The sequence below is a fragment of the Tachypleus tridentatus genome, chromosome 4, assembly GCF_004210375.1.
Source record: "Tachypleus tridentatus isolate NWPU-2018 chromosome 4, ASM421037v1, whole genome shotgun sequence".
NCBI classification, from domain to species: domain Eukaryota; kingdom Metazoa; phylum Arthropoda; class Merostomata; order Xiphosura; family Limulidae; genus Tachypleus; species Tachypleus tridentatus.
In genome coordinates, this window is record NC_134828.1 from 47,333,855 (window position 1) to 47,352,743 (window position 18,889).

At 34.1% G+C, this 18,889-nt stretch overlaps 1 long non-coding RNA gene across 2 annotated transcripts; it reads right to left on the reverse strand.

The window, feature by feature from the left end:
* Positions 1-8,455: 8,455 nt before the first annotated feature.
* On the reverse strand, positions 8,456-18,772 carry LOC143248329 (uncharacterized). Of its 2 annotated transcripts, none has more exons than XR_013026915.1 (3): positions 18,529-18,772; positions 12,593-12,696; positions 8,456-9,556 (listed from the first exon to the last, which is right to left on the reverse strand). It is a non-coding gene; the product is annotated as an uncharacterized LOC143248329 (long non-coding RNA). The 2 variants fall into 2 exon arrangements; XR_013026914.1 differs by lacking the exon at positions 18,529-18,772 and adding an exon at positions 16,338-16,429.
* Positions 18,773-18,889: the final 117 nt, after the last annotated feature.

Genomic DNA, 18,889 nt, shown 5'->3' on the forward strand with positions numbered 1-18,889 from the left:
GCATGGATAAATGTAAGTGACAAAACAATTAAAACGAAGTTACAGAAAATCCCAAAACACACACCTCAAAACAGCATAGAGAGTTTCCAAAGCAACATTATCCAAATTCATACACAAATATTCAAACATACCAGATAGACTCTTGCATCGTACAATAAAGTATGTTGATAAAGATTGGCTGAAAAATGAATTATTAAGCGAACTGGAGAAGTACCTCATGCACGATGAAGATAGTCCTAAACACTTCTATCCGATCAGCATATATTTTAAACACAAAAATAAATAAAAATAACAAAATAATAAGATAATATATATATTTAAAAAAAGGGCCACCATCAAACTAGACTTCCTACTAATATGGCAAAATAATATCTATATATGTATACCAGTATATGGACATTGATCTTAAAAGGGTCGGAGTAAATTCAGCCCACTCTGACCCTAAAGCAGTAACTAACACTAACATTGCATGACCATATAAGTAAAGAAAGGAGGAAGAGGTCAAAGAGCACCTGACCCTCCAGAGTGCATATGATATCCAACACCCAAGAGCGAGAGAGAACAACACGCAGTGCTTTATTTATTTTCGAATTTTGCCTTTTTCATTGACACGTATAACATTAACTTCTGACAGATGAAGATATCTACCGAGATCAAAATTAAAGATTTGTTTTTGAATTTCGCACAAACCTACATGAGGGCTATCTGCGCTAGCCGTCCCTAATTTAGCAGTGTTAGACTAGACGGAAAAGCAGTTAGTCATCACCATCCACCACCAACTCTTAGGCTACTCTTTTACCAACGAATAGTGGGATTTACCGTCACATTATAACCCCCCAAGGTTGAAAAGACGAGCATATTTGGTGCGACAGGGATTCGAACCCGCGACCATCAAATTACGAGTCGAACGCCTTAACCCACCTGGCCATGTCGGGCCCAAAATTAACGATATACTCAGCAATAGATATTAACTACTTAATAAAATAAGCTGTTCAAGGCGTCGAGTTTAATACCTTCACGTGTAACTTTTGTGCGTGTTGGCATTGCGGTTAATTCAGCACCTATTGCTATAAAAAAATGCCTGTAAAAATAATTTCATCTTCACTGAATTTAATGTCTGCTTGCAGGAAAATATAAACGTTTCATGTAACGAAGGTAATAAAATTTTCCTAATTTCTGTGTTGCTAGAGACTAAATCATTGTTAATATTATTAATGTTGTAACCACGCGTTTCTATAAAGCTTAGAGGCAACAAAGATACAAGACAAATAATGTATTATAACAATTTACGGATTAAACGCCAAAAGCTGACAAAGTACAGAAACTAGAAGGTGGAACATTTGTGGTAACACAACAGAACTACAATTCAATTTGGAAACAGCTTTGATTTGAATTCAAAATAGACAAATTTAAAAGGAGGTGGAAAAAAAATCTAAAGATTATGTCTGTGTTTGTTTTCCTTACAGCAAAGTCACATCGGGCTATCTGCTTAGCTCACAGAAGGCTAAAGTTTACGCGATTTTTATAACAAAACATTGTTGTTTGACAATAATACTTGTTCTTCTTCTTCTTATGCCTCTTGATTCCTTGAGGAACATAGGGCCGCAACAACACCTCCCCAGCGGACGCGGTTATGGGCTATCCTCTTCAGCTCAGCCCATGTCTTACCGGCTGCCTTCGCCTCTGCGTCGTTACTTCTGCGCCAAGTCTGTTTTGGTCGACCCACTTTCCGCTTCCCTTGTGGATTCCAGTCAAGGGCCTGCCTGGTGACACTAGAAGCAGGCTTGCGCAACGTGTGGCCGATCCATCCCCATTTCCGTTTATTGATGTCATTCTCAATTGGGTCTCGTCTGGTCCTGTCTCACAGTTGGTGAGACATCTGTTGATAATGTCTAGAGTTTGTGGGTATTGGTCTGGGTTACCCGCCAGGTTTCTGAGCCGTAAAGTAGGACTGACTTGATGTTGGTGTTGAAGATCCGGATCTTGTTGCGGAGTGAGAGGGATGTTGATCTCCAGATGGGCCGCAGAGTATTGAAGGTGTGTCGGGCTTTGTTTATTCGGCATTTGATGTCCTCATCTGTCCCCCATCTTTGCTGACGACGCTTCCTAGGTAGACAAACTTGTCGACTTCCTTGATGCCTTTTGGTGTAGTCGCACTGGGTCTTGCTGGCTGTTGTTTACCCTCATGACCTCCGTCTTCCCAATGTTGAGTTGGAGGCCAGTCTTCAGCTTCTTCTGCAACCCGGCTCAGTTTCTCCTGCGCATTTTGTTGTTTGTGGGAGAGAAGATAATACTTGTTAGATAATCACAATTATTGCTGTGAAAATTCTTAACACTCCTACGAAAAGACGTTTCTAGTCCTGATTTCTCCAAACCCGTTCCCCTGGCTGTGGTTTCGCTAGATAGTAGATAGGGACAGTGGGAATCTCGTTAATCCATTCATTAATGGATTTAAATGGCAATTTCATTTAAATACAAAATTATTAGCCTAATATTAATAACCTTTCAAGTTGCTCTGGCCTAATAGGCCCCACTTTTCGTAGTAGTGTTAAACAACTCGTCTGGCAGGTATATTATATAATTTAAGAACAAAAAAAAAGGGGCTATGTCAGTTTATATATTTTATGTAAAAGTTCTTGGTTTGATACAAATCTACCAATGTCCCATATACAAGAGTCGTTCAGTTCGACAGTAAAAGCTTGGGTTAAATTATAGTGAATAAAATCATTAAACGCGTAATTTTCGCTTACTGTTAAAGTGTTATTATTGTAACAGTTACAAAACATCAAAGATATGGCATTGCATGATTTATGGTGTAATGAGTGATTAATCTTTAAAGCTATCCAAGTGTTGTGTGATTACTCGTGGTTGGGTAAACAGGACTTCAGGTTGTATCTACAGAAATACTGAATACAAGCTGACGGGGTCATAACTTCATTAAACATATCACTGGTTAGATTTCATTTGAAATATTGTGTTGTTTTTTGTTTGAATTTTGTGCAAAGCAGTACGAGGGCTATCTGTGTTAATCGTCCATAATTTAGCAGTGTAAGACAAAAGGGAAGGCAGCTAGTCAACATCGCTCACCGTCAACTTTGGGCTACTCTTTTCCAATGAATAGTGGGATTAAGCGCTACATTATAAAGCCCCACGGCTGAAAGAGCGAGCATATTGGTGTGACAGAGATTCAAACCTGCGCCTCCGCTTACGAGTCGAATGCCTTAACCACCCGGCCTGATGGTTACTACGGTACCTGGGATAGAGGGTGTTGTCATAAAGGAGAGGCTGAAATATAAAAGTTTGATTGACCTTTGATGTTGTAGTGGCAGTAAATACGAGTTCAAAAGAAAGCTTCATTAGTATATGAATGATAAGGGTTGGTTTTAAATCTTTTTACTTATGTTAATTTTTGTAGGAGATGGAACAGCCGAGGTGGACCAACAGGTTATATGTTTCCCAAAACGTTGTGTTAATAGACGTGTCAAATTACAAAATCGTTACGCTACTATGGCGCTCGAAAACGAGCCTCTGGCGACATTTTCTGGAACAACGACGCCATACTGAGCAATTTGGTGACAAATTTTGGAAATATGTCGTCATTGTTTTGAATTAAGCACAAAGCTACACAATGGTCTATCTGTGCTCTGCCCACCACGGATATCGAAACCTGGTTTTTAGCGTTTAATTTTGTAGACATGCAGCTGAACCACTGAGTGCAATATGTTGTCATCAAAGATAATGACAACATTCCTTTCCCACTTCAGACCGGCATATACGTAGCGACATCTAACGGCCTGGTGCACAAGACCTAGGATAACTATTTACGCTTATTGATTTTTTGTAACTAATATACAAAGTTGCATGTTGTATAGTAAAAACAAGTTGTTGTACTTCAAAATATACCTGACATGTAACATTTAAAATATTGTGTACCTGATTACGTTTTACCTATTGTTTTTATTTACATATGTATCAGAGTTTAAATACCTTATAGTTTTATCAGCAACATTTCTGTATTATTGTACACGTACAATTTGAAATTTATACAATAAGTTGGGTACAAAATGTATGCTAACAATATTCTCTGTCATAAACTTTTTCAGGATAATGACGAAATTTACGTATCTAGAAAATATCTTTCCTGTAATCTCTTCAGTCTTCACTGTTTTCGTTTATTTCCAACAGTTGCTTCTATTTAAATTACTGTCAGTCATTAAAGTGTGCTGCAAAATTTTATTCAGTACAAATCCTATCCTTATGGTTATAACGCGCATATGTTTGCTGTGAATGAAACTTAAATATTCAGGTCTCTGACATAACAAAGACCTACGACAATTCCAAGAGTCGTTCAGTCGTTTTTCAGGTATAACGGCCAAGTCGATAAAGCAGTTCGTTTTCGTCCCATTACCTTCAATATCAGAAAGAATAAAAATAGAATTAAATATGAGAACATAAAATGTGGAGCAATATTGTGCCAGAGAGGAAATAATGTAAACGGTACAATGATATAAATGTATTCTAGTGACACTTGAACCAGATATTTAAAGACAAGTAGTGTTCATCATGATTGTTGAGTTTGATGATAAAAAGAGAACTGTTAAGTTTCAAATCACCAACAGATAGCGGATCAACAATGATCGACGTACTTTTATATTTATTTTCAATTGTATTTACAATTGGAAATTGGTAGGATGGTGAAGCAATTTTTTTGTTTTTTATTACTAAGTCGTTTACTTCTCTTATGTGTTTCTGTTTAACATTAATTCCATCAACCATCATACCAGTGAACACACTCAATGTTTTATTATCTCATCCGGGTTACAGTAACGTGTTATATATCAGCCAGTAGACACTAATATGACGTCATACAATGGATGCTTAATACTGCAATTTGTACTGTTGTGAAGTCAGTAAAACGTGTGACTGTCATGAATCACGAAAAGAATTAGGCATTCTGTAGACGAGAACACGATGTACATGTGACCTAAAAATAAAATAAAAATATTTGTTACTCCATAACTTGGATTCATTTACTCTTGAAACAGAAAATTTTCGTAGACTTGTTTCAGAGTTTAAAAGTAGGTTTACTATGTTTTAGGTTTGGTTTCGAATTTCGCGCAAAGCTATACGAGGGCTATTTGCGCTAGTCATCCCTAATTTAGCAGTGCAAGATTAGGTGAAAGGCAGCCAGTCATCACCAAGTATCGTGCTACTCTTTTACCAACGAATAGTAGGATTAACCGTAACTTTTTAACGCTCCTACGGCTGAAAGAGCGAGCATGTTTGATGCGACAGGGATTCGAACGCCCTAACCACCTGGGCATGCCGGGCCTATTCTTTAGGTCCAGTATCTTTCACACGTTAATATATTTTTAAATCCAGGTTTTATTTAAATATAATTCAACACTTTCCTAACATTGTTTCACCCTAAAAGTAAAACGGTGCTTTTGTTAACATCACATTAAATATTAATATGAATAATTTTAAAATACAGGATTTTTTGAAATAACACAAAAGTTTCTAATTGCACATACCTAAATAAGCATGTCTACTTGTGTTCGGTCTAACGGAGTTAAGTCTTTATTTAATAAGTACGGCCTGTATTTATTAGACAAGTAAACACTAAGTTTTTTGCTTTCGTTTATTAAGGACAAAGTTCACCGTACGTAATACTATCAACGGATAAACTTGAATTATATTACCACCTTACGTTAGACATTAAAAAAAAAAATTAATATATCGTGCAAAATGTATACTAAATTATTTTTACACTCGCCTTTTGCTTACATCAGTTATTATAAAATACAACATATACTGAAACTTATCATGTTTTTTTTGGTCCTTTGTTTTCTCCAAAACTAGTGCAACATAAATATGTTACTTCTACAAGTGAGACATCAAAATTAACAACCTACAAAATTCCCCAAATAAAGAACAGTTACACAAACGAACTTGCAACATAAATACACATAATACAACAGTAACTGGAGAATTTCAAATGTGAGAGACCCAAAGTACTACTGTAACATCCTCACAAATTTACATTATGTTTACGTAATTCACTCAGCAAATTCAAAATGGCCTCAAAGACTACAAGAATTGAAAAACATTAAATCCATTTGTGTCAATTAGATAATACGTTGTTAATGAATACTGTTCTGACGATAAATTATTTTTGCATAGCAGAAACAATATTTTCAATTCTGTGAGAATTTTGTAGGTGGAAGTAAAACGTAGCTTCATTTCCCTATTCTAAGTATATGGATTTACATTCAAACATGATTTATTCCAACTTTCATAAAGTACAAATTAATGATAAAGCAATCTTTTCAAAATCTTAATTAATTTACAGGTACATATAAGAATTATATTAACAGAATCAACTTGGTTACAAATTTTCATCAGTACAAGTTACCCTTACTGAAATTATAATTTAATATCGCCATAAATAATTCTAATTCAGAAATTTTATTATAGCAGTTGTTTCACTAGTCTGAATATTTATATGCAATTCCATTAATGTCCAAGAAAAGTCAGTTTTATCAAACCAAAATAATGAATAATTATTCCAGAAGCATAACATATTTGTCAATCAGTCAATAACACATTCCATTAAAGATGTTCAAAATGTTTGTCTGTGTTGTAAACCACTATGGTAATCAAAACAACAGTATAAGTTTAATATGAAAAGTAAGATACATCCAACTTATTATTCTTTGTATGATTGTTATTAACCTACAACTGACAAGAGTTCTTTGTTTTGTGACTGGATTCTCTCACCCCACCCTAACAAAAATCTAGTTTCAGGTTGCCACTGTCCTGGTAAATTAGCAAATACCATTAAAGTATACACATTTTGGCTAGTTGTTTACTATGTGATTATTTGAAATATCTTATGGAAGGAATTCGAGCTGTGTTTTCAAATCACCAGACATAATATTTGAAGAATGTTAATTACCTCTGTTTGAATGCAAATAGAAAATACATTCCTTTTTTCTCTGAGTCTGTCAGATGTTTCTAAGTGAAAGTTAACACAACCTTATATCATTTACTATAATTGAATCCAAATAAAGAAAGAAATATTACTCTTCACACTTAAAAATAATTTCTTTCACACCTTATACTGCATATTACTGCATTTTTGTCATACTACACATGTGATATAATTAATGTAACACACTGTGACATGAACAGAGAAATTTTTTTTTTTTACATTTAAGAGCACTTTGGAATAGTTCTATGCACATAACGTGCTTTGTTCAGAAGTTTGTTATTATTACGGTACTGCATTATTCTTCACGCAATTCCTTTATGCACTGTAAAATAAATAATTAAAAAGGTGGATGAAATAAGTTAAGTGTATGTAAATGCATCATAAAGATTAAACCTGTTAAAGGAGACAATAAACAAATATTCAGTGAATCAATATTTGATTGAATTTATTTGAATACAAGAATGTATGATAATAATAAAGTACTACGTACTGAAAAATATAATATACTGAACTTGTATCGACCAGATACTGGAATGTGCATGATATGAAATTCACCTGTTAACTTTGTGAGGTTCACATGTATCTCTTAATTATCAATCACTTAAACCTATGCAATAAGAAATGGCTTGAGAAAATATATAAATCGATTATAACTTACATGTATGAAATAATATTATTGTATGCTTAAACAATGCAACATGTAATTAGATATTAATTTACAAACAGCTTAAAATTGTCAACAAAAACCTTTTTGTGACATTTGCAATAAAAGATATGATCTACATGTATACCACCTTTAATAAACCAATAATAGCAATAATAAAAGTTATTTGACTAAGTCTTAAACTATAAATTTTAAGAAAAATACATGTCCTCATTACCACACATTTCTTACATTTTCTAGGACACAATGAATAACTAAACCTTAACATCATATTAAAGACATTTCAATTTCATTTAAATGTGTACTCATGTTGAATTACCTTTGTGTATTACTAGTTTAAAATATTGGAATGATATTCAATTGGCTTAAACTGCTACTTGTAAACAGATGTGCAAAAAATGTTAGGCATAAATATCATTACATAACAAGCAATGCTTAAGATGAATACATGTCAAAACTGTTATATAACAAACAACCTTTTGGGTCGCACTTTAAAGTTTTTTCTCAATTAAAAATAACAAACTTTTTTATTTACACCTAGTAATACAGCAGGACTTTAAATGTGATGTAATAAGTGTTAATTAAGATTTATTAATCTATTACAGTACTTTGTTTTAAATAAGACACCATTTTTATTATTACACAAAATGACCTTAAAATAACTTGTCAACTAGTATGTACAAAGCATACTTAGTTTTGTTTCTTCCTGCCCAAAAAAGGATAAAATCAAACACTGTAAATGTCTGGAATTGTTTAATACTTTGTGAAATGTACAGACAATGAATGGACTTACTTATAATGGTTCACTGAATAAAGCGATTGTTAACCTTCTGTTTACATGTAGATACCAGAGAAGTAAAATTTAGCTCATCTTGGTGCTACAGCTGTTTCTGTTTGTGCAACTGTCATTCCAACAGTTACTGTAAACAGATAACCTTCTTTTATACTAATTATTTCATCATTATGTTTAAAACTGACAACTGTGAATAACTTCTGAATTCTTAATAATATATTGGAAACATGCAGCATTTGAAGATCTGTTCATGCAGGTACAGCTTAACATTCACTTTTGAAATGGCAGTAGAACAAGTATGAATAATGTTAATACCAAACTTTATTTCACAAGTATGATATTCTATATTTATCAGACTATCATTAACATTTCAAAATGTGACATACTATAAGAAATACAAATGTACATTTACCATGTGTTACTGTTGAGCAGCTTTTAGCACAACTGAAGTGATTAATTATTTTATGGTGTGAAGTATAAAAAAGCTCGGAGCTTTGGCTCTAAGTGAAACCAAGAGTGCAAAAAAGTTAACCTTTTTAAAGTTCATAAATAATTTATATTGGTAGATTAACTTAAACAGTAACTGTCACTGGGGACAGGTACTTTTGCTAGACTTAACTTAAACAGCAACCATCACTATAAATGGGTGATTTTGCTTGTTACATTCTATTTTAAATCCACACATCATCACCAATAATTAATTTGGAACAATTATAATGATCAGAAGTGATAAATTCAACAGTTTTAACAAGACTCAATGTTAGACAAATGTGACATCCTTAATAAGCATGAACCAAAGTGATGACAGTAAAAAATATATAGTAGTTTCACAACTGAAAGTTTAATTTCTTCCAAAGCTCTGAATTTGTATTTGTACAATGATGAATGTGGCACACAGAATATTATACAACATTTTAGTTTATACCTGACAACATGTTCATATTTGATTGTTTCTGCACTAAATGAACAGTGCATATTTCAGCTCTGACTTGTAAAAATTATTTCCAAAAGAAGGTGTAACAAAAATTATTCTTAGTTCATCTAAGTTAATCCAGTAACTAGCCGTGATTTCTTCTTGTGTAGCACTGGACTACAGATTGAAAACCTAAAAATGAAAAAAAAATATTAGTCTTATGACTTTTAATGCAAGTTCATTTTGCTTTAGCTTGAGCATTTAAAACAATATCTTACCATGCAGCTCTGTGCCATAGGTAGTGCAAGTAAGTCACGTGATGACAAGAAACCCACTTGAAATAAAAATGGATCTCAGGATGGCTGAGATAGGTATTAACTCTTTCACTAATAAAGCAGAGAACAATGTTTTGAACTTCTTAGGTTAACCTGAAGATGACTTAAGGTCAAAATGTTGTTCTCCACTTTATTAGTAAAAGTGTTAATACCCATACCAGCCATTCTGAGATACAAGAAGTAGATGTACATGGAGATTATGATAATATAAAGGACCAAAACCTGGCTTTCTGTACCAGCAGAAATCAAGCTTCCAAGACACAACTGAAAGTAGTAATAGAGGATGTCACTACTGACCTCTATCAGGTGTTCTGCATGTTTCCCATTTACTATAACAACAGTATACAACCAATGCAACATGTGGCATGCTGAATCACACCGCTTCCAAATTTTCTTTTATGGCTCATTACATTACCACAAATGTTACTTATAAATTCCACCAACACAACAGGTTGTTGCTTTAGCACCCACCTTATTAAAATCTATTTGTTTTCTCTTTGCAGTGTCACGACTTGCTGAAGGATTGAATCAAGGTATCTAGCTTCCCAACACAAACTTGTGTGTCGATGTCCTGATTCTTCTGTAGCTGTAACTGAAAAGTGAGAAAGTGCAACAAGTTGCCTGATGCCGCTTGCTGCAACTTTGTCCTGAAAGCTGAAACGTGATTTGCAGACTGACAGACAAGCTGATTTCTGCCTTGCAACTTCAAATTCAGATCATTCAAGTGTTGTGTCATGTCCACCAGAAAGGTCAAATCAGCTTGCCATGCTGGATCAGTCATGGAACTCACTTCTGTGTCTTTGTTGTTGCTTCTGAGGAATTCTATCACCTCATCAATCAACTCCCAGAATCTTCTGAGCATCTCTCTCTCGACTCAGCCAGTGTACTTCACAGTGATACACAAGGTCACCATAGTCTGAATCAATTTCTTCAAGAAGACTTCAAACTGATGGTAATTGAGCCCTCGTGATTTGATGAAATTAATGGTTTTCATCACAAATGCCATAAGTGCCTGAAAACCAAGTTCTTACTGCACAGGTTCTGTTGGTGAATAATACAGTGCAACTTCACCAACTGTCTGTTCTGCTTTCCTCGATGCTTCATCAACAGTGCTACCAGCCCACTACTTTTCTCGGTCATGGCTGGTGCTCCATCAGTTGTCACACTTACCAGTTTCATGAAATCCAATGAAACACTACTACACAGTCGTACTGTCTCCTCAAATAGAGCAGACCCAGTTGTCTGACCCTCATTGGAACCCATGCCAGTTAGTTCCTCTGTGATATCAAATGATGATGACGCACTACTCTAACAAAACTAGTAGCTGTGCTGTTGAACTGATGTCAGTCGACTCGCCTGCTGCCAAAGAGAAGTAGACAAAGTTGGCTGCTTTATATGTAAGCTGCCTTGTCACGCCTGCTGAGAGGTGTGAAATTCTTCGTTGAACTGTCATACCATTCAAAGCCACCGTCTGTAGCTTGCGAACTGCTTCCGGCACAACTTTTCCAATGCAGTAATCATACACTGCTTGACCCTCAGTGAACAGTCGGCAAGATTTCGCTATCATCAACAAAATATCGTAACTGACCTCACATGCTGCACCCAAATCTGCTGACTGTTTTGAGAAAACATTCTGCTGGTGATTCAGTGACCTCTGCAGAGATTCAATTTGAGCTGTTCGTTCGTCATCGACAATGTTGTGAAAATCTTTATGCTTCAACTCATAATGACACTTTATATTGATACCTTCACCACTGCTACTGTCAAATGACACAGCAGACAAATCACATTCTTCTGTTGTTGAACAAAACAGTATTGCGCAGTCCAATCATCATGAAACTGCTGGTTTTATCATCAACTTTTCTTTTACTATTAGCTTCCATTTTGTTACGAAATAGGGCTCGCCAGTAAATCTTGAAGAACAATTAGAACGTGTGAGATTTTATTAGGGAAATATTACATCATTGCCAATGATTAAATGCCTATGCATTAACAAGATTTGCTTATTAAATTTTCTTTATTGCTCAACACAAATATGGAACCATCCAGTATTTAATCTAATGCATATTCTTCTATAGCATTTAATCTTTCGTGACCACTTGCCACTCAGTGACTCATCGAGGGCAGGATTTGGCCCGCAGACTGGCCTTTGTGCACCAGTAATTTACAGTAACATATATTAAAAGCTCTTCACAAAATCAAATAATGATGGCTTAGTTTAAAACTGTTAAGGTTTCCCACATGAAAACAAATAATGTTAAACTTTCCAAAAGTATACATCTTTATCAAATGTTAAATATCTTCAGCTTAATTATGTCAGACACACATCATGTAATATTACAGAAATAATTTTTCCTGTTCAATATAACAAATTCACTGATACAGTTTCTTTATTCAGCTGCATTCACCTGTCAACTTGTAACCTTTCCAGTGTCTATATAAACTAAAAACATGTTGATAATGTTTTATACACCACATAAAAGTACTTATTAATCTAAAGTTTACAAATATATGTTGTAACACATATTTACTGATTTTTTACTTTATGTAGAACTTTCATAATTTCTAAACAACTTATTACAAGATAACATTAAACACTGTTAGGTGTTGATTATCATAGATTTTGTACCATGTTATTAATATCAAAGCTAAGTTCACTGACTTGTAAATGATAATTGAGTAAACTTAACAATCCTAGCAATGTCATGTTCTATATACTCAAATCTGGATATATGTAAATATTAATGTCTGGGTATACATATTAAAGGACTCATATAGGTAACTATCAACAGAAGTATTTCATTATACCAGTGAAATACATATTTTTTAATTTACACCTTTTCATGTTAATCATAAAGAATAACTATTAACTATTATCATATTTAGTACTTACACAGATATTAATGTAAATCTCTTTCAAACAACTCAGCAACACTTTCTGTTTAGCTTCACACACAACAAGCTTAGACTCACCAGTTAACTAATCCATCCACAAATCTAAAAAAATAGGGTAAAATAAAATACATAACAAACAAAACAGAAACCCAAAGACTTTGTTAACTACTAGAAGTTAGATTAATATATAATTTAATGTTCTTGTTTTTAAAGTCCACTTTAATTCACACAGAATACTAGTATAGTACTGACTAACTACGTCTCAAGGAACAGAAACTTTGAATTTTGTTACATACTGTTCTTTTCTTTCCTCCGTACTCTCACCATCAATTTCACAAGTAAACATTCTGAACTGAGTTAGGATTCTACAATATTACCTTATCATAAATAAGTCACTCTATTAACAACATAATTGTCTCTTCATAAATCTGAAGAGCAGTAACTTCATATCAGATAGATATGCTATTTTCTACTCCTATTATACTGTGAAACAAGGATTACAGTTTATGACAAAATTTTGATGAGTCACAAATTTATCACATTACAACTAATTCATAACTTGTATATATCACTGAATGATAATGTTTAAGTTGGCATAAATATTTCTTTCACATAGAACCATTTAATTTTACTTCTTCAGTGTTGCTGTTTGTTTAGCACCTGGGTCTGTGATGACCTTACAGAAGCTGAAAAAAAACAACAAAAATAAATCCAATAACTGAATATATATACTGTTATTTAGTTTCTGTTTTCTACATTCTCCTGGTATGAACAGATTCTTTTTTTTAGTATGTTACACACTGTAATATTATATAGCAGCCAATATTACTGGAGTGGTTACTCTAGTTAGGGATATTACCATGTATATGATATTGTTATAAAGTAACAATCATTTTGTTGAAACATATCATGATTACTACCTTTTGTTTTTTTAGTAATAAATCTTTTCAAGCAGTATTGTGCTCTTTGAACTGATAGCTCTATAGACTGAAGATGAACTGGAAATGGCTGAAGTGGCAGTTGAAAAAATATCTCAACATGAAAAAGAAACACTGAGCCAGTGTCAAAACACACATACCTATCTTCAACAACCAACCAAGTGTGCCAGGAGGATACTGTCCATGATGAAGCTAGAAAACATCATTTGTCCATGTAATGACGTAAATAAAGTTCCTGGGAATGAAACATCTATCATCAACTCTGATTATCCAACATAAACGACGAAGAGGCCAAGGAAAGGCCAAACTAAACATCTTGAAACTGATAGACCATGTGGTTAACTCTAAGAAACTGACAAGATGTTGAGAATATGGAAGCATGGAAGTAAGCATCAGACATCTCAAATTTGTCATCCACAAACCTGGAGTAAGCACCAACAAAGTGACTTAAACGACTCCACACTGTCTGTTTGTGGACAGCAAACAACCAGAAATAGAAGCTGAAATGACCCATAGATTCTACAGTACTTTCGGAAAGAAGGTCCTGATCTGCTTCTGATAGATAATAGTAGGGATTCCCTAGGAGAAGGAAGGAACTGGAAAAAGAGTTTAAAAATGAAGTAAGAGTTCTATAAAAAAGACTTTAATGCCCAAGGTAGGTGGGGAAAGTTCTATAAACATGGACAGTCTTATACAGCTTGGTCTCCATGGTTCTGTACATGCCAAGCTGCCACTGAAACTTATTACAGCAGAGGATTGGCAGCAAAAAATAAGATGACTTGAGTCAGAAGCTTTGGAAAAATGAGCTGACCAGGGACAAAATGGGAGAGAGATGAACAGGGGAAGATTGAGACACATGAGTGGCAAAGGAGTATAAGGAAGACTGAGATGAGATGACTCCACTCACAACTCTAATGACTAAAAGCTGCATCCAAAATAGACTAATGCATTAAAGCAGCCATATGTAAACGTGTTATTCTCTTAAAGATGAGAGGAATAAATACACCTGTGTAAAATTGAATTCTGCCCAACAACACCAGAGCAAAGGAAATCAAATGTACACAACAATACTGAATGACCAACATCCTAAAAACTTTGGAAAATAATAAATAGCATATGACAAAAAATGAATGATTGGAAGGTAACACAGAAGGGAGATTAAATATAAACAAAGATTGGAAAACTGAGCATATGAAGTATCTGGGTCTTAAACCCAAACTCGGATATAGAACCCAACTGTAAAGAATCCAAAGAAGAATTTGAATCCCAATGATAGGCCAAAGTGTGAGTATGTAAGATATTAAGGAAGGGAAAAGACACAAACTATTCAGGAAAATGATGCACATCATGTAACAAAATAAAGTTTATGTGATACAGAGCATGAGAACAAAACATAAAAAGCTGTCTGTGCCTTTATCTTTTTATGCAGCATCCCTATGGTAAGGGAGAAAAAATGAGTATCTGGAGAACCCACAGACTGCAGGAATGACTCCTTATATTTCTGTAAATGAGTTCCCAAACTCTTCTGCAAATAAAGTTCATTTGTGATTACAGCAACAGATGGTTTATTTAGGGTACTGGTAGCAGTTGAAGTCATAACAATAAAAAAACAAATTCATAACTAAATAAGTTATTAAATCAAGATGAAAAATCTTGGTAAACAAAATATTTCATCAAATAAATTCAACATACACATAACTGCTTTTAGACAATGAAAGTTGGAAGTTAAATTCCAAACACTAAGTTCAAAACTATGAACAAAGCTAAGCAAAGAATAAGTCTTAAACACTTGAGTGACAAAATAAGAAGAAAGTAGACTATAATTCAGGGAGAGTGACCTTCATAAAAAGTGTGTGTCACACTGTCACCAGCAGGTTGTTGCATGATTATTTTCATGCTACAGAACAGCTAAACCATGTTAATCACATAAACATAGGTGAGAGTGTGGAGGATAGTGGAAAGCAAAATTCTTAAGCATATAAAGAATAGTAATAATAAATAAGTTTTTATGTGAGTAGAAATATTTTACTGAAAGTTTTCATCACCTTTATACTTTTCTGTTTCTTAACATTAGAAACATTTTGTGATTTAAAGAACATATGAATGATAAAGATATACATGTTATGTATGTGAAGAATAAGTATTTCCCTTGTAATTAATTATTTATAAATGAATACAGCATGAAAGTTAATTAAATATTGCCACAGTATATTTTCATGCCTTGACTTTTTAAGACACTAACAATTTATTTAAGCTTTGAAATTTTGCTTTTTTCATCAGTTAATACTGTTTGAAACACCTATAGCTTTTATAATCTGTTTACAGAATCAATTTTACATAGTTTACATGTTAAACTACTCCTGACACAGATGTTTTTTATTTTGTTAATGTTCATGATATGCAAAAATACAACTGCTATAACAGTATAAAAAGCATAGTTTTCTGCTTAACAACAACTAATTAAATTTTAACCTTCGAGACGACGTAATAAGATTTCCTGAGTTGTTCTTTAGTTTGTAATTTGGTTTGTTTTGAATTTAACGCAGCTACCTGTACTAAACATCCCTAATTTTGCAGTGTAAGGCTGGAGGGAAAGCAACTGGCTACCACAACACACCGGCTCTTGGGCTACTCTTTTACCAAAAAATTCTCACTTTGAACTTTAAGCCCTGTAAGCAAATTATTTACTTATACCTTAATATTTATTTATATTTTAAAAAGTTTTCTTCTAGATTTTTTAATTGCAAAGTCTTTGATTAAGTCCTCAAAACTAATTTGGCATAACAAATCTGCTTCTATACTTACCAGAGACAAGGCATCCTGCCTGTCTTGTCACATAGTTATTCTGTTAGGATTTTTAATATGCTTGAATTGAGAAAATGAATGCTCAGTTGTGCCTGTGACCATTAATGTCAAAATACACGCAATGCAATGTCTACGCTTGAAACGCACACCCAAGTTTGTCATCTGAAATTATTTTACAAAGTTCAGCATGACTAAATCTGTTTATTACAGTTTTTGTTGCTCTGAACTTATGGCGCACGAGTGAAACTGCTGAAGCTTGGCAGAGAGATTAGTGTCCAAGTCCTCTGGGTAAGCATCAATTAACTTTTCAGAACACTGAGAGTACCTTTCAGTTTCAGTAGATGAAGTGACTTCTTTTGGCACATCACTTAGAAAGAAAACTCTATTTGCTATGTCTCAAGCTTCCAAAGTCTCAAAGACTTCAAAATGTTGTTGCCATAGCATGTGTCTCCCATCTGATATCAGGGAGGATTTTAACACACTTTCATTTCCAAGACAAGCTTAGAAGAACTTTGATTGAGGCTGAAAAATTTCCAGAGCAAATGCATCAGAGAAAAATTAACTGTGACTTGAGAAGTCAAAAGCTTTGGTCTACCAGATTCAGTGAAGAGGCTGCACAGGGCACATATATGGCAAACTTATTTTCTTCTAAAATCTTTTGCTGGGTATCCTTATAATGCCCAGACATGTCAGCAGCTCTGTCATCAGACTGATCCCTACATTTTGAAAAAATTAAGTTTGCAAACTTCACATAAGTACTGCAATACCTGGTTTGCCATTTCAACCAGTCAATGGCTTTTCAGTTCCAGAAAGGTTAAAAAGCATTCAATAGGCTGCCCATCTTTTAAGTATTGAAGTACATCACTTAACTGATGTATATGTGGTAGATGTTGTGTCGAGTCAACTGACAAGCTAAAATAACCAGAAGCATTTACTTCATCAACAATGAATGAGTGTACCTTCTGAGCCATTGGTTCAATGAGTTCATCATAGGTGGTTTTGAACAAGTAAGTGCCCTGTTAAAAATGGATCAAACTGACTTATGAGCTCAAGCAAACCTAAAAAATTCCCATTCTGCTGTGAACCAAATTTTATCTGTTCCTTGAAAAGCCATGCCACATTCAGCTAATGTACAAATAACAGCTATTACATGCTCCAAGATATATTCCCAGTAATTGTACTCATTTTTAATTTGTTTTTCCAACTCTTGTAAGCCTACACCTTGTCTGAGAGTTAAGTATGTTAGCTAGTCTCAATGAGTAGTGCTTCTTTCATGATGATCAATTACATTTCACCTGCCAATGACCCCTTCTTCAAAAAAAAACATGAGAAAAGTTTAGGGACAAAGAATCGATAGTGAATACAATAACCACTCTCTCTTGTATTACTCACCATTGGCTTTTACCCCAAAGAAAAGTTTTTACAAACAGTGTCTCGTTGGTTTGCTACTATTCAAAGTCCAGCAAAATTTAACAAATGGCCCATTGTGGTGTTAACAGTCAGTGGGTCCACAAGCTCCAATAAGCTACATCTGCAGAGAATTGAGCCACAACCCTCGTTTTTTTAGTTTCTTCATCTTTTGTAGACTAAAGCATTTTACCAGATTTTCATTTTCAGAAATTATTTCAACTTCAAACTGCATCACTAGAAATATCTGGAGAATTTACAGGCAAAGTAACATCAGTTGTGGAACTTGTGCCTCTTGAGCAAGCTTGTGACACCTCAACATCATCATGATGTTCTGACCTTGAAGTGGACAAAGTGAAACTTATAGGTGTGAAGCTTGGTTCAACTTCAATCTTGTCAGAGTCAGATACAGTACAAGTGACTTCTGATGGCAGAGATGGGTTTTGATTTGGAAGATCTTGTTGTGCAAGGTCAGTGAAAAAAATTAGTCTGTTATCTAGTCTTGGCCACTAAATTCAAAGCCTTTTGTTGGTTCTTTTTTGCCAGTTTTTCATTTCTGCATCACTTAACTGAACATGTTTCATCTTGCAGTATGGAAACAAAACAAAACACAAAAAGAATATGGATCACATGTAGTTATAACAATAAGAAAACACTGAAAATCATAAAGAAAACATTCATAAGACAGTCAAACATACTAAACTCTAGTTCTACATTTAGACAAAGACTGATGGCAAGTTATCCTATGGTCCAGATCCATCAGCACATAAACATTCATAAATACCTTTATTGACTTGCTGCATTCTGATATGTTGAAAACCATTCATAACAGGCTACAATCCATTTTAGGAAAATTAGTTTTCAGTCATTCTAAAAGTTTCATTAAGGTTGTTGCTATGGTAGTTGTTTGCAAGAAGCAACGTCAATGATAATATGCAAATCCATTGTGAGCCAAAAAGCATTCCAAAACAATTTGTGTTCAACAACACATACTGCAGTCGCCTATATACCAAGTGATCATTCTGTACTGGTACATATTATCAATTGTAAACTGTACTGGACACTGAACTACTAAATACTGTTAGAAGAAGCAGCAATTTTAATCCTGATCAAATACATGACGCACTAACAGAATTAGATTCTTT